We start from the raw sequence: 17,485 nt of genomic DNA, 5'->3' as shown, positions 1-17,485 counted from the left end.
CTTCAGTTGGTATAACTGGTCTTTACAGCTTGTGTGTTATCTAACTCAAGGATCACTTGCATAAAATTAGACTTTTTAGTAACAGCTTGCATTTAATTGCTGGACCACAAACAGAGAGTCACAGTCCACAAGCGCAAATAAATCCAGTCCTTAGGATATGAAACCAACAGTTTATTGAATAATCCACAAGAGTGCAGCAATAGGAAAGCAACAGAACGCTCTCACAACGTTTTCGTCATCAACTTTGTCAATATACATGCAATTAAAATGTGAACCTACTTATATATCTCAGTTTCCCTCCAAAAAAATCAATTAATCAATTGTTCAATAAAAACATATTTTCTGATTTAATTGCTGGAACCTGTGTTCTGAGAGACTGCCTTACAACCTATCTGCAAATATACAGAGCTAAGTATATACTTTTTTGGTTTTAGAGTTTGTACTGTTAATTGCGGATTAGATCTCTGTTGAAACTGTTTGTCTCCCTGTTCCGAGAGACTGTTTTCCAATCTATCTGCAAATATGCAGAGCTGAGTATATTTATTTATTTACATTTGTTGACCGGGAATGTCCGACTGGATGCAGGTCCATTTTCAGCGGAGGCCTGGGGAGAAAAGCTCCACAAATTAAAATATTACAGACATAGTTACAGATGAAGAATCCTAGCAATTAAAATATTACAAACATAGTTACAGATGAAGACCATAGAACATTCAGTAGATAACTAGCATCTGTTCTATCCACAAAGTCATAGCAGATATTAACAATTGTTACAGTAAGAAGTTACTGCCATATAATAAGTAGATAGGCATGGAAGTTATCAGAGCTTGCTGTAATCAAAGGTAGTTTGTGGGGTGGAAGAGAGGTAGATGGAGTGGGAGAAGTTAGACGGGAGAGGTACAAGGGCATAACCAGCATGTTTTTAGGTGCGCTTTAAGTAAAGCTTTGAAGTGGGTGCGATATGGTAGAGAGGTTATTGGGGGGGTGTTGCATAATTTGGCTATAGCGCTGGAGAACAGTGCTTCTCCAGCAGTGTTACTGGCTCTAGTAACCTGTAACTGATTTTTGTTGCTGGATGGTAGTGGTCTGGTGGTGAAAAAGTGTTGGAGTAGATACTAGAGGGATGGGACCTTTAGAGGATGGTTAACCAGTTTGTGGGTGAGTGTGAGTTGATACCACTGAAGGAGGTGAGGGAGTTCTAGCCAGCCTAGTTCTGTAAGTGAGAGACAGTGGTGACTGTGGTTAGATGCCCCGGTGGCGAATTTGGCAATTTTGTTGTAGCAGGTGTCGAGTTTATTTAGATCGCATTGCCAAAGGTTGGTATATATTGGAGAGGCATAAAGTAGGGTGGAGATAAGGTGTGAAATTGCAATTGAAATCCTAGCTGCTTTGGTGAGGAGTTGTTTATTTCTATATAAGGCTCCTAGTTTTTGGTGGACTTCGTTTATGCTCATGGATATGTGAATGTCAAATCTGAGATTCTCTATTTCAACTCCTAGCAATTTGGTGTGATCTGTTGGGTGGACAGTGGTGTTGTCTTTTGCTGTGATGTTAAAATGAGAGTTGTTTTGAGTATGTTTGGTGGGTTCGAAGATGAGGAGTTTAGTTTTGTTTGGGTTGAGTATTAACTGGGCATCGGATAGCCACGTTTCAACAGAGGAAAAGGCATGCTGGGTGACCTTTTGCAATTCGGGTAGGGACTGGGCGGAGCAGATGATGGTTGAGTCATCTGCATATTGTACGAGTGTGCCATATTTGGTGGCAGAGGCTAGATTATTGGTGAAAATAGAGAAGAGTAGGGGTCTAAGGATGGAGCCTTGGGGAACACCAATAGAGACAGGTAGTTGGGGAGATGTGTCATTTTGACATACAACAGATTGCTGGTGGTCAGACAAGTAACTCTGAAACCAGTTGGTGACTGATTGAGAAAAGGATACGTTATGGAGTAGAGAGAGGAGTTGTTTGTGCGGAACCATGTCAAATGCTTTAGATAGGTCTAGGAAAGTAGCAGAGGAGAGATGGCCATTGTTTTTATGGTGAAGGACAGTGTTAGTAAAAGAGAGTAAGGCAGTGGTGGTGCTATGGTTTGGTCGGAAACCATGTTGAGTATTAGAAAGGATGTTGTTAGTAAGGAGGTAGTCTGAGATTTGAGAGTGAATGCATCTCTCTAGTAATTTGGAGAGTGGAGATAGAATCGCTATGGGGCGGTAGTTGGTTAGATCTGTGGAGGGGCTGCCTTTGTGAAGGGGAATGATGTGTGTTATTTTCCATAGTGTAGGGACGTAGCATTCTGACAGAGATTGGTTAATCAAGATGGATACTGTGTAGGCTTTGGCGTCAGCTGCAATTTGTAGGAATTCACTTGGGAGGTTGTCTACTGCTAATTTTGTGGGTTTAAGTTTAGTTAAGAGTTTTCTTATGTTGGAGGTAGGAATGGGAGAAAATGAGAAGAGTGTGGGGAGATTACTGGGTGAAGGTGTGGGGTGTAGGGGAGGGGGGTTGTGTTGTCTACCTAATGATAATATGGTTTGTGTGAAGTGCGTGTTGAATGAGGTAGCAATATTTTCTGAGGAGTGAGGAATGTTAGGTGTAGGGGTATTGATTTTACCTAGGTGTAGGGGTATTGATTTTACCTGGGTGGAGGATGGAGTTTATGGAGGTCCAGAATTATTTGGGGTTGTGTTGGGAGGAGTTGAGGGCAGACTGGCACTATTGGATTTTGTCCTCCTTTATTAGCTTTTTGACTCTATTGCGTAGTTCTAGGAATTTCTGTCTAGCTGAGCGGGTTTTGGTTTTGCGCCAGTGTTCCCAAGCTTTATCTCAGTTTTTCATTTCTGACCTAGTGGTTTTCAGTAGCCATGGGGAGGGTTGGGCTTTGGTTCTGGTAAGTCTTATGGGGGCATGGTTATTTAGGATGCTTAGGAAAGTAGCAGTGAAAAATTGGACTGCATCATCTAGACTGAGGTAATTTAGAGGGTGCCAGTTACATTCTTTGAGGAATGAGATGAATGTGATTGGGTTAAAGTGTACTTTTTTTTACGTATTTGACTGTAGATGACTGGTTTAACTTGGTATAGGTGTTTTTTGAGTAGGAATGTTGATGAATGATCACTGAGGCTATCTGACAGGCAGCCTGCTATATAGGACTGGGGAATCTTGCTGACTAGTATCCAATCCAGGGTAGTGTGCTTGTTGGAGTTTTTATTTATTCTGGTTGGTGACTGGACTAGTTGGGTGAAAGCCATGAAGATTTAGATGCTGGGTTGGGGATGGTTGCCGCAACAGGATTGCCAATCAATATTGAAATCACCTAAAATGATGGTCTCTTGAGGGAGATGGTGGGTAGTCCAGCTTAGGAGGTTTTTTAATCGAGGGGTATTTTGGCTAGGTGGGAAGTAGCATCCTATTATGTTGATGGTTTTATTTTGGTTTATTTTCAGGTTGGTATATACTATTTCTTAATTGGCAATTTGGGGGGCTGGTGAGATTAGAATCTAGACATTTAGATGCTGTTTAAATATTACAGCTATACCACCTCCTTTCTTGTTTAGTCAGTCTAGTCTTAGTATGTTGTAACCATTAGGGAGGATTTGCTCACTGGTAATGTGAGGCATTAGCCAGGTTTCTGTCAGGATGATTATATATGGAGAGTATAAGTCTATGGGGGGGGCATGGAGTTTGCAAACTTTTTTGGCTATACTTCGGATATTTCGGCTTAGCAGGAGGAGGTCATTTGGTTTTCTACTGGCTGGGATTTGGGAGATGTGGCTGTTTAGCCTGATTATTAGAAGTGGGGTTGGAGATGGAGGGACCAGGGTTGGGGTGGATGTCTCCATTGAGGGCAAGTTTTGATATGCATGAGGTTATTAGTTTTACCAGTTTGTGAAAGAGTTTCCATTTAAGGGAAACTTTATGATTGGGTGCAGTCGGTAACAGATGTGGTGGAAGGGTTATTTTTGTTAACTTGTAGGGATGCATTTAGTTTTAGTATTTTAGTTGATAGAATATGTGGGGGATGAATAAGGATGGTTCTTGAGTTGGTGGAAGAGGAGCAGAGTGAGGGTGAGTCATGAGTGATGGAGTGAATAGTTGTACAGTGGAAGTGGTTGAGTGGGGGTATAATGAGAGTTTTGTTAAGATGTAAGATATGCAAGGAGAGGGTATGCAATGAGTGTAAGTATGGTATGCTTATTCATGTTATCAGAAGAGGAGGGGTAGTAGTGGGAAGATGGTGGATTTAGAGTTGGGAGTAGTGTTGCGGTTGATGGTAAAAATGATGGGAGGGGTTTGTTCTAATAAAGGTAGGACCACCGGGGGTGGGTGGGAATTGGGGGCAGGGTGAGGAGCAAAGCAGGCAGAGACCGGTTAGCTGCTCTTAGGAGGGGTTGTGGGCTGCAAAACAATCAGATAACAGAGAATACAAGCATTTATATAACTTCTGTGTTATGAATTCCTAGTGGGGGAGGAGGGTAGGGACTAATTGCAAGAGGAGTCCTGTGGGAGTGTTTGGCAGGTCTCTCAACCAGATTCTGGAAGATGGGCAATTCAAACAAAAACAATCAACTGACTCAAACTGTAGCTAAGTGATATTGAGAGAGTACCAAGAGAATAGATGAACTGCAGTTAAGTAAATGGTAGTACAGTTCAAGGGGGGAACTAAACTAGCACAAGTTAATTATTTCTGGTGTTACTAATGGTGCTGCGGTAGCGTTGTCGCCTCACAGTAAGATACTGTCCGGTTCGACTCTCAGCTAGAGCGCCTTCTGCATGGAGACATGCGTGAATGGGCGTACCTTCGTTGAGGGATGTGCGTCAGGGCTGGCAACTCTGCACGTAAAAATCAACTGCCAATCATTAGTGGACCGGAGTTCCGCTGTGGCAACCACTAACCGAGAAAAGCCGAAAGACACAACAACAACTAATTCTGGGGTAGTGCAGTTTAGTTTGGAAGTGGATAGCTATTGCCATACAAAAATAGTCTAATATTGACTGGTCACAGATGAAACTGGGGGAAAAAACAGTTGGACGTAAAAGCCATAGATAAAAAATTAAAAATTTTGCCTTGCTACTCAGAGAGAGGTACAAAACCCAGTAGTGTCTCATCAACAAGAGTCTGAAATGGGGTCTTACAGGATTGCAGTTAGGAAAATTGGGCTAGCTAGACAGGCCTCTGCAAGTGTGCACGCTTTAAACAAAAAAAAAAAACTCAGTATATAAAGGCATTAACATTAAGTCTTTATGTTGAAAGTCAAGACATACATTGCGTTTAATTTGAAGAAAAGCCATGCTTGCAGAGAAGCCTTCGTAATATTTTCACTGGAATTGCACTTCAGCAATAGTACTTCAAGTTTGGAGGGTGGGGGTGCACCTGCAACCCAAGACATTTAGTTTTAGAGTTTGTACTGTTAATTGTTGCTTAGATCTCTGTTGAAACTGTTTTGTCCCACCTCCCCCTATTATCTGCCGTGTCTTCAGCTGGTATAACTGGTCTTTACACCTTGTGTGTTATCTAACTCAAAGATCACTTGCATAAAATTACACCTGTTACTAACAGCCTGCATTTAATTGCTGGAACCTGTGCTCTGAGAGACTGTCTTCCAATCTATCTGCAAATATACATAGCCAAGTATATATTTTTTTGGTTTTAGAGTTTGTACTGTTAATTGTTGCTTAGATCTCTGTTGAAACTGTTTTGTCCCACCCACCCTCTCTATTTCTGGCTTGTAGTTTAAATTTGGTGGCTTTTGCAGATGCCCGCCCCACTGTAGATTTGATCTGGGACACTTCCCCAGTCCCATCTCTTTACCACATTCTACCTAATAAACGTTCTGCACTTGCTTTTAGTCCTTTTTAATTTCATTGCATTTTTTAAACTGTGTTTGGTCTAATATTGCTACATACTCAAGTGTTCTAGCTTGCACTGCATGTGAATTGTTTTTACTACTGTTTTAGCTACTTTTTTTTTTTTTTTTTTTTACAGAAAACTGTAAGCCTGTTTCCTACCTTTCCTGTAACTAGTGCTCCAGATACAGATTTGTATCCAGGACTGTATGTAAACTTCTGAGCTCCCCAAGTCTTCCTGTGACTCGTCTGGTGCAGATACAGATAATTAGTTTTAGCACTTAAATTTGCTTATTCCTGCTCAACACTTGTTCAGAACTTGTAAGCACTAAATAAGCTACTAATTACTATAGCACCCAACCTTCCTCATTACATAGAGGAAAACAGTTTTTGTACTTACTTTTCTCACTTGCTTAGAGAAAAACAGCTCTTGTACTCACTTATCTAGAGGAAAAAAGTTTTTTATTCAGGCATGTCCAAGGGTCAGATTCCAATGATCTCTCTTGTCTATCTGATAAATCTGGGCATCTTGAGGCAATGTAGAAATTGCCTCATTTACACAGACAACCCTCTCCTCCTACCACCCAACACTACAACCTGTGAGAGAGACACTTATCTAGCCAAACTGGAGATAAAGCTCACTCCAACCAAGACTGAACTTGACAGTCATGAGGAGAAGGTAAACATTTGCACCACACCACACTCACCACAGTCTCACTAAATCTACACCAACAAAATCCACACACAGTAACACAAAAACATTTGGGGAGGCTCTCAATAATAATCTGTCTAAACAACAGAGAACTCCAAAGCAAAAACACAAGTAATCTCCATCCCCCAACACAACCCAAATGAGAGACAGCCCACAGACTAAGTGTGCCACTCAACCACAGCCAATAAGGCAAAACAATGTACCCAACACACTAGTCATAGGTGACTCTATAGTCAGGCACACTGATGTCCCACTCACCAAGTTAAACAAGAAGGTTACTGTCAGCTGTCTGTCGGGTGCCAGGATCCACCACATAACCCACGCACTGAGGTCACTCCACAAGTACAAATATGACTCTGTCATTGTCCATGTTGGTGTGAATGACCCGAGATGTACCTCCCTGGACTACATGAACAGAGACATGGAAGAGCTCTCCGATCTTGTAGCCCAGGCAGGTATGACCCTAGCCCTGAGTAGCATTCTGCCATCACCCAGAATGATACCGCAGTACAAGGACAAAATGATTGACTTCAATAACTGGCTAAGCTTCTGGTGTCATTCTAAAGGGATTCAGTATCTGTCTGCTTGGGATGGCATGGTCGACAGACCACGATGCTTTGCCACAGATGGCCTGCACCTGTCACCCTTGGGATTCCGGACACTGGCTAAGGCTCTTGCTGCCCTTATAGTGTCTTTTTTAGGCAAGGATCAAATGACAAATCCACCACCGTAGCAGGAACAGGCAAGCAAAAACCAAGGGTAATGCTAGAAGTCTAAATCCCAAAATGCACTCACTCGAGGTACTCCTTAAAATGGAGAACATCGATATCTGTGCAGTGGCTGAGACCTGGTTCAGGGCTCCAGAGAGCACCCCTGCACTACCAAGCTATAACTCATACCACACTTTCAGGCCATGTAACCTGGACCGAAACACCAAAGGCGGAGGTGTGTCCCTATTCATTAAGGATATTCACACCTCTAGGCTAGTTGCTCAGCATAATGCATCTGAAGTTATCCAAGTGCAACTAACTCTGCGCAAAACTGCAATCCAAATTGTAGCTTGCTACAGATCCCCCACCATGTCCCAGGATTCCCACTCCTCTTTTCTTGAGGTACTGGAAAATATTAGGGTTCAACCAAACACCCTAATAGGGGGGAAACCAACTACCCCACCATTAACTGGGAAAACTACTCGTGTACCAACTCCTTAGCTCAACGCTTTCTGGAATTCAAACTCCAATGCCCTGGATCAACTTATCCACACCCCCACCAGGGGCAACAATATCCTAGTCCTAGTTAATACCAACATGAGTGACCGGTGTTCCACACCTAAAGTTAACTCCCCATTGGTACGATCCAACCATAAGCTAATCACCCTTGAAGTCCCGCCCCACCCCCATTATGGAAACCATGGTAAAAAATTTCTCCAAAGCCAACTTCATGCTTCTTAGGACAAAAGTGGTGAACTTCATGACACCCATGCAGATGGACAATACAGTTAACAACTGCTGAATCCTACACAAATGCACTCTATAAGCACTTGCACAAGTGCACGGAGCGTGCTATCCCAAACAGAACCAATCCTCCAACAAAATGAAGCCAATCTGGTGGTTCCCTGCCATAAACAAACTGTACAACAGAAGGAAGAAACTGCTGCAATACAGTAAAATCCCATGAGTGGAGGAGCTCCCTGGTCAGCCTCAGTAAGAAGCTGAAATCCCTTATAAGATCCTCCAAAGCTAGCTACGAAAACAAAATCATCCACTAATTATAAGGACAACCACAAAGCATTCTATAGCTATGTCAAGAATCTAGATGGCAACACCCAGATCTGCTCTGAGTTACAGCACAATGGCACGAAAATTACAGAACCAACTGATATTGCCAACATCCTGGCAGATAGCTTCAGTGCTAACTTTACCCCCCCTCAACCCCCTAAAGGGCCCATATCTATACAGGAAGAATGCAGAGTCCCTGTAATCACAACTACGCAGGTATAAGCTGCACACTCTAAAGCCAAAAACACAGCATCCATGGGACCGGACAACATCCCAGGCTGCGTTTTACACAAACTTCAGAATGAACTGACTCCCCACTTGAGCACCATGTTCAATAATAGCCTCACATCAGGCTTTGTGCCCACTGAATGGCGCACAGCAACAGTTATCCCACTCCACAAAGGAAACGACAACACCGATCCCGGGAACTATCGACCTATTAGCCTGACGAGCCTGGTCTGCAAGGCTATGGAACGTATCATGGAACTCGTAAACAAAGACATTGGTAACCTCCAAACTCTGGATCCCACCCAGTTTGGGTTTGTGAAAGGCAGATCACATCTCCTGAACCTGATCAACTTCTTTGAGGCAGTCACCAAAGCCGTAGATGAGGGTAAGATGGTTCACACAGCCTATCTTGACCTTGCCAAGGCGTTCGACACCATCCCCCATTCTGGAATTACAGCTAAACTCACTAAACTAGGTATAAATCCCTTTGTCACAAGATGGGTTGCCAACTGGCTCACTGACAGAACCCACACTGTAAAAGTTGCAGAATCCAAATCTGATCTCAAAGAAGTGACAAGTGAAGTACCACAGGGTTCCGTCCTGGAACCTCTCCTGTTTGATATCTACTTCTCTGAAGTACAGGCGAACACAGAAGGCCTCTGGCTAACGAAGTTCGCAGATGACTGCAAACTAGGAGCCATAGTTAAGTCCTCAAATGATGTGGACATCCTACAGAAGGACCTCGCTGAAACAGATGCCTGGTGTCAGAGCCATGGTCTCAAACTCAATGCCAAAAAGTGCAGTGTCAACCCCTTTGGTAAAAACTGTACCCATGAACTACCAGAGAGACAGCAATCTACTTAACACCGAATGTGATAAGAGACCTTGGGACCCAGGTGAGCAGTAGTTTCTCCTTTGATAGTCACATCATCACAGTAGTCAGGAAGTCCTTCTACATGGCACACCTCATCATAAAAGGGTTCTCATTCAGGAAAAAAGAGGTCATTATTCCTCTCTACTCAACTCTCATTATAAATAAAGTATGAAGATATCCAAAATTTTTCAAAAAAGTTTCGCTTAGCTGTGAGCTCAGCTAAAACACGGTTTTACGGCTAAACGGCAAACAAGATCTGGGGTGACAGGGAGAAGGGCATTATGGGTTGAGACTTAGCTCAAGAGGTTTTTTGGCTGGTGCGAGCCTGGTAAAAAGGCTGACTCAGTTTCGAGGGCTCAGAACTGAACCCATCAGTGATGAATGGAAAGAAGATTAACAACATCAGATGTATGCTTTTATAGAACAGTAGGCTAAGCCTCAACAAAGAAGTTCACAAAAGTACTGCAATACTGTAGGGACCTGTGCCAAATCTGGACTCTGACTATACTTGCAGCACCACAAGGAAAACCTTTCCAACTTTGTTGTGTAAGATTTTCTAATATTGGGTCTTCTAGCCTCTTGGAGGACTTATACAACCTCTTCTGAGAAAAGTTGTCTGAGGGAATAAAATCATATCATCCATAGGGTCAGGCTGAGAGATGGAAGATACAGGTGGAGCAGATATCCTTCTTGAAGGGTTACCTAGAAAGGAATTCTCCTTTAATTTCCCCTTTCCAAGTGAAATAGCAGGGGGAACTAATGTTGCCTCAGCCAAAATAGAGCCAGTAAGGGAAGTTTAGGTGTTTCCTTTTGTGTCTTGCGAAGCACTTTTGGGAGAGGAGGCGGAGAGGAAATTCCCTGTCCACTGGAAACAGAAGGCATGCATCATCCAGGCTGTAGGACAAGGGTCTCTGGTGCAGAACTGGGGGAGCTGACGGTTGCACAGAGATGCAAAGAGGTCTGAGGAGTGTCACACTGAAGTGTGATGTTCAGGAAGACGTCTTTGTTCAAACACAACTCGTGGGGGCCCTCCAGGGAGTGATGAACAGTCCACTAAGCACACTGTCCTGAGAAGAGATGTATGTGGCTGTCACCAAGCTCCATGCCTGCTGTGTTAACCTGCACAGCTGGAAAGACCTAATGCCTACCTGTTAGTTTAGGTACCACAAGACTGTGGTGCTGTCTGTCACTTGAAGTGGTCCTAGTTTTCAAATCTGGGCGAAAATCTGAAGAGTTTGCAGAACAGCCCTCATTTCTTCCAGGCTGATGTCTATTTTCAGGAACTGGTGTTGCCATTCCCCCTAAATTCAATGTGATCTTGTCCATTCCCCCCGCCCAGGCCTCATCCGAGGTGTCTGTGTGAACCTGTTGAAGAGGAGACCTGTTCCCTTCCACCAGATAAGCTCCTTCTTGAGATAAGGGAAGAAGGAAATCACGGTGTCCAAGAAGTGGCAGTGCTGCAACCACACAGACTTAAAGTACCATTGGATTTTCTGCAAGCAGAGTCTGGCCACGGGGAGCAAAGGAATGCTGGCAGTTATGAATCTCAAGTCCTTAGCATCTCCCTTGCAGATCAATGGCTTTCTGAGAAGAGGGTTTGGAAGTAACTGGACGAACTGAGAACCTTCTCCTTGGGAAGGAAGGCACATATTTTTTGTGCGTGTCTGATCTGCATCCCAGAAACACTAGGTCCTGAGTAGGAACTGTGCATATTTTTTTGTTGGTTAAAGCCCAGACCTGTCAGAAGATGAAGGCTGAATCGAAAATGCTGAAGAACTACTTTTGGAGAGAGAGCCTAGATCAGAAGGTCATCCAGGTACAAATCTGAATTCTTCGAGTACAGCAGAAAGCTACTGCAGGAGCCAGGCACTTTGTGAACAGTCTTGGAGCTGCTGAAATACCAAAAGCCAGTGCTGTAAACTGAAAATGTGAGGAGCCAGAAAAAAACCCAAGGAGCCTCTGCGAGAGGGACAAATGGGAATGTGTAAGTAGGCGTCCTTCAGATCTAATGACACTAAGAAAGTCTGTGGGACGATGAAAGGCTGAAGAGTCTGAAGAAAGTGCATTTTGAAAAACGGTACCTTCATGCAAGTGTTCAGGATACGCAGGTCTAGAATGGGATTTCACTGCCCTTCTTTTCTTGGAACTAGAAGAATCCTGAAATAAAACCCTTTTCCCATAAATTCTTTTGGGATTTTCTTGATGGTACCCTGATTCAAGAGGTCTTGAATAACAGGAGACAGAAGGAATACTTGTTTTTGAGGAGACAGTGGCATGCCTCTCAGAGGTTAAATGTTTTCCCATGACATGGCACAGCCACCCCTGATTATGGAGAGGACCCACTTTGTCTGTAGCAACAGCTTCCACCTGATGAGGAAGAGCAACAGTTTTTTGAAAAAGAGGGGTAATGGGGCGGAGGATACGGAAAGGGATGCTGCTGGTGTAGTCAAAGGTTTCTGCCTCCAAAAGGCTGGCCTCCCAGCTGTGGTTCTTTTTTTTCCAGACTAATATTTCCCTGTAGATTTTCCCTAGTTTTTGAACTATCATAATATCCATTCTAATGAAAAGTAGTTTTAGCCAGAGGTATCTAGGAATTGAGGAGAGTAGGATCTGTCTGCAGTCTTTCATGGTCTTAACCTTGATCTTGGAGTTTTGAATAGACTGGCCTCCTTAAGGCCAAACAGCAAATCTTTGTCAAAAGGCGAAACGTAGAATTTTTGATTTGTAATATTCAGGTATAGGCTAACTGCGAAGCCAAGCCTATTTGTGAATAACAGATCCAAAGGCAGCTGCCCTAGAAAAAGAATCTACAGCATCACACCTGCACTTAATGCTTTTTCTGGCGATCTGAGTGGCCTAAAAAGTTAAGCTCTGCATTTGATGTTTAGAATCTGCTGTAGGAGGTTCCAAGATAACTTTAAGGAGTTAAGAAGAGAGATCAAATACTTGGTTATCTGAGTCTGGTAATTAATAGCCCTAAAGGCAAGAGTAGCAGATGTGTAAACTTAACTACTATCTTTGTCAGTAAGTAGGGCATTAGCACTGGGCAGGAGCTTAGAGGGCTTTCTTATGAGATATCTCAGAAGGGTCTGCCACTGGGTTCTTACACAGATATTTAAGGTCATCAGGGACATTGTAGAACCTGTCTAGTCTCTTAGGAGCTGGTGGTTGAGAATCTGGTGCAGAAGAGGTGGATTGAAGTGTGTCTTTTAAAGCCTCAAAGACAGCTGGGACTAGGGAAGGGGCAGGGGGGTCTATAGTAGATGCTCAAACCTTCAAAAGTTCGAGTGTCATATGGTCGACACCATATGATCGAACTTTTTAAAGTTTGAATGTTTTAACAGAGATCTCTGTACAGCGCGGAATGGGAAGATTTCCCTTTCCTGCACTGTAGTGCGATCTCAGAGTTGGTATATTTAAAGAGCGGGGGGGTGCATGGTGGCTTGCTCTCCTGGTTAAAATGTTCAGGTAGGTTATTTGTATTGTTTATTTTATTTATTTCTTTGGATGTTCGAACTTTTAAAAGTTCGATCATATTGTGTTGATCATGACACACTAACTTTTAAATGTTCGATCATCCAACATAAAACCAGGGCAGAGGTATCCATCTCCAAGAGGGTATAATACCTCCTCTGAATATTAAGAGATCTGTATGGATTCCCAATTTAAGTGTTTCATCATGTGCTGTACAGTTTCCCCAAAAAGATGCTTCATCAATAGAAGATTCAGGTAAGTGGGAGTTATTTTTGTCAAAAGAGATTTTCCCTAGAGAATGCAGCTGAGAGGAATGAATAGTCCAAAGAATGGTCAGTCATAATCCAGCTCCTCATCAGAGAAAGAAGAAGGAAGGTTTTAAAGGATAACCTGTGGTTGCGGAGACCCAAAGGAGGGAGGTTTCAAAGACATAATAGCTTTGAATAAGCTTTGTGAGAAATCCATCCACTCCTCCTCTCCAGCTACTGAGAAAGAAGGTCACATGCTTAGCCCTCTGTTTTTTCTTTTTAGGCATAAAGTATGTCTGGATGAGATTTGGAGGTTGAGAGCCATGTCTGACCTCTATTAGACAGCTTAGGGTATCCTCCGGAATTAAAATTTGTAGGACGGAGTGTGGTCTTTCTGAAATGACGATACGAGGTTCCTTGGACATAGCAGTCTGCAAAGCCTCAGAAGCCATACCAACATCTGACAGGACCGTGCCAGAGGGCAATTGAGAAGCATGCTGACATACTGCAGGGGTTCTGTAAACTCAATGGGTATGTCAAGAGTCAGAAACATTGGAATGCAGATCCATTTGAAGCTTCTTGAGTTTTTTCTTTAGTGGTACAGGGAAGTCAGAGAATGAATAGCCTAAACAGAGAGCTAATCCTAAGTGGCTTCCTCTCAACCCCAGCCAAGGCCTACTAGCGCCCATTAACAAGCTCATCAGCAGGACCTTGTTAGATTAGCTGAAGACCTTATTTCCTTAGTCAGATCCAGGCAACCCCCAACTGAATCCTCACCAGGAAAAAGAAAAAGGGCTCCCCTTCCAGAGTTCCTTTCTGACCCCTTTAAGTCAGATGAGGATTCTGACCAGGAGGTTTTCATGGTGAGAAATCTCACAAGTCAGGAGTGCAACAGTGAAACATGAAGATCATGATCCATATGCATAAGATCAAAATATCTAGAATGTCAGAATTAAGGGAAAGAGAGAGAAGCATCATTCATTTTAGATACAGCGTCACCAAAAGTAATGCCCTCATTAAGAGTGTCACAGGAAAGGTTGTCCACTTAATCAATGATCCCTTTTCATATGCAGAAGAACCCCTTCTTCTTTTAGTAGGAACAGGAGAAATAGTTTGCCATGGCTGTAAAGTTCTAATAGCTTGCCCTTGAGCTACAGCAAACCAGTCAACCTGAGTGGTCTAAGAAACAGATTTCTCAGCAGAAATAAGCACAGGAGAAGGAAGAGGAAAATGGGTTGTTTTCTGCTGGCTTTTACTTGGGTTGTCCACCTGAGGTTTAGGTATTGAAAGACAGACTTTTACTCCAAAACTTCAATCTCTTCTCCAATAAGAACTTGTTAACACACCCCTCACCTTCTGTTATTATAACTCTAGGTTCGAGGGAACTCATCTTCAGATGGTCGACGAGAAAACAATCAGAAGGACAGTCTGTAAAAACAGATTTGCCTTTATCCCCAGTCATAACAGCTTCCACTGGGGCAAGGCAAGAGAGAAGATGCCAAACGGATGGTCTGGGGGCTGCAAAAGCACCTCACCATGTTTCTCCATTCCAGACCAAGAAGAGGAAGTAAAAGTCATTTCACAGTCATCTGCTTCTTTTAGTGGTTCATTATATGGCTTCTTTATTACTGGTGGGTCAATGACAGATTTGTATGTGGCAGCAATGATAACCCTTTTGTTTTCCAGATACAAGCCAAAGGACCCAAAGTGACCTCTCAGAGTTTTTGGTGCAAAATCTGGACAAACCTGGCATGATGCTGTGTTCTGCCAAAGACAAAAAAAAAAAAACTGTGATCTTGATACGTTATTTACCTACCAGAGTCACACTTCCCTTTGTTGGGCCAATAAATACATACAAGAATTACAAACTGTAATTTATAGGAAGGAAAAAATCCCCAAGAAGGTCCTTATCTATCTGAGCTTCTGTGATTTCAACTAATGCAAAGACGAAACTGTTCTTAATACTGATGGATATCTGCAAAGACAAATGTGGCAGAAATGCTCTGAAAATGATGCAGATGTATGTATCTCTTGTACCAGGATGTTGCTGCATGCCTAGGGTGGATCTACACCTCATGGGAGAAAGAGCCAGAATATCAGACTGGCCAGATACATGGTACATTTCTGGGGAAAGTCACAGATGTTAAAAATACAACAGTGATCTAATAAAGAACACAAACCCATTTCAAAACGCACTGCTTCCAGACAAGAGGGGCAGGAGTGATTTCTTCCTTTTTTATATACCAAACCACTGCCATGATGTCAGAGTCGATGTCAACCACAGTGACAGGAATGATGCCCTGAACACCTACAATATAAGAGAGACCTCCTTCATTTGCAGAAAGTTAACGTGCGGACTGGCATCTTGGGCTGGCCATGTGTCGTGGACCTGTCCACTACAAATAATGCCTTTCCAACTCAAGGGTAGTGGCGTCTGGGATCACCGATTTGGGGGTTTGAATGGGTATGCTCACAGACAAGTCTGACTCAACAATCCACCAAAGGAGATGATCCACGCATTTCTAGGATATCCTGATTGGAGACTAAATATCAGATGTGGAACAGCATGAAGGTTCTAGATGCTACAAGTCCTGGCTTTTAAAGGCAGAGAAATGCATAAACCATAGTGTATTATTAGTACGAATGGAGCTTTGATTAACTGAAACTTGTCCATCGGGAGGTAAGCTTGTCAGTCCAGCATGTTCAGAGTGCATCCTCTGAAGAATATCAAAGTGGACGCCAATTTACACTTGACGAAATTAAGTGTTATTCCTACACACTGGAAAACCTTGAGCAGAGAAGTCCGCAATCAACACTGTCCACTGCTAGGGCTGCAAGCTTGGTGTGTTAGAGAGGCAATGACAGGGGACATGCACTTAAGTGAACACACAGGGAGGGGATTTGACAAACAGCTGGCAGTGCCCTGAACTGGAAATGACTGTCCCCTTTTCTGAAAGCAAGGAACCTCCTGAACTCCTTGACAATCTGCAGGTAGGCACTGTGAACATCACAGTAAACTTCCATGGCACAGTAAACTTCCATGGGATAGACAGGGAAGGATGGGCTGCATGTCAACATCCAAAAGGGCTAATTTATCACATCTTGTTTTAAGTTATTAAAGCCAAGGATGGGGCTGAGGTCCTTTTCCTTTTTTTAGTATTATATTTCTAGTCTGGAGGGTACCCTTCAATGGCTCTCTTCTATGTTGCCTTTGCTGCAGCTCTTTGCTGGGGTGGGAAGCTAATAAATAAAAAAGACCATAGATTCAAAGTGGACAGGAAGGGAATAGAACAGCCTCTGTATACACTGTCCCTAACTCGCCTACCATGTGTAACAGCACCAAGTGCTGACAGGTAGCCTCCAGGGGACAGCAGATGAGCAAAGTCTTGGGGACTGACAGCTGCCCACAAAAAGGCCCAGAGGATTTGTGGGTGTTCCCCTGGAACCCATCCCCCATGGGAATGCAGCCCCTCTCAAAATTACTTCATCCTCTTCATTCCTTGCAATCTTTCTAGAACCTCTGAAATTGTGTTGTTAGGAGAGAGACACTATAAATGGCACGAGTAACACACTACACTAGAAAATGATAATTCTGAAGGCTGAAACTTCACATTAACCTTAATAGCACTGTGCTCACTCTCCTGTTTTACAAACTTAACTTTTGCACAGGACTTAGAAAGGTTCTGACAAATAAGGAGTTCAGAAACTCAGTCTTACAGCTGCTGGCAAATTCTATTAGGGCTACGGATGGCAATTAACCATGATATCAAACAGTGAGGCCCCTTGCCTGTCACCCTGGTAGAACCATCAGCTGCACTTGTCATATAAATCGTTTGATCAACTACACAGCTAGTCTGGCAACTACTCCAGAAGATGGATGGAGTCATTCTTAGCACCCTCTGGAACTGTAACAAATGTATCTAGTATGGCATCCTCACAGAGAAGGCAGAAAAAAATCCTGTTTTATGCACAGCATGCGAGCCTTGTACTGCAGAAAATGTGCTTTCTTAAGTGTCGTCAAAGCAATGCGAGTCCCCACCCCTAGGTTCAGAAACCAGTTCAGGCAGTCTCTGGGTGGCTGAAAGTTCTTGTTGGGTTATTTCAATCTAGATGCCCAATATGGGTTCTTCCGTACATTTTCTGGCATCAACCTTACCAAGTCAACAGCTTGGGAAGCCATCCAAGAAGATGACCTGAGAGACCAGAAGGTGTCAGCAAGGATGTACTCTGACTTGGGAGTGTCTTGGTAAAACAGGTGCAGTAAAGTCAATAAAAACTTCATCAAGTTCATCTCAGACACTGCTAGAAGGAATAGTTCACCATGAAATAT

The 17,485-nt window shown here is 43.1% G+C and overlaps 1 protein-coding gene across 6 annotated transcripts in view; it reads right to left on the bottom strand.

Moving 5' to 3' along the window:
- Positions 1 to 17,485, bottom strand: part of IDE (insulin degrading enzyme) — a 3,524,264-nt gene that overhangs the window by 3,295,101 nt on the left and 211,678 nt on the right. The window lies entirely within an intron of this gene.

This window comes from Protopterus annectens, chromosome 14.part0 (genome assembly GCF_019279795.1).
Source record: "Protopterus annectens isolate FY-2018-M chromosome 14.part0, PAN1.0, whole genome shotgun sequence".
Lineage (NCBI taxonomy): Eukaryota > Metazoa > Chordata > Ceratodontiformes > Protopteridae > Protopterus > Protopterus annectens.
Note: the sequence above shows the minus strand (reverse complement) of the source record. Positions and strands in the feature narration are given on the sequence as shown.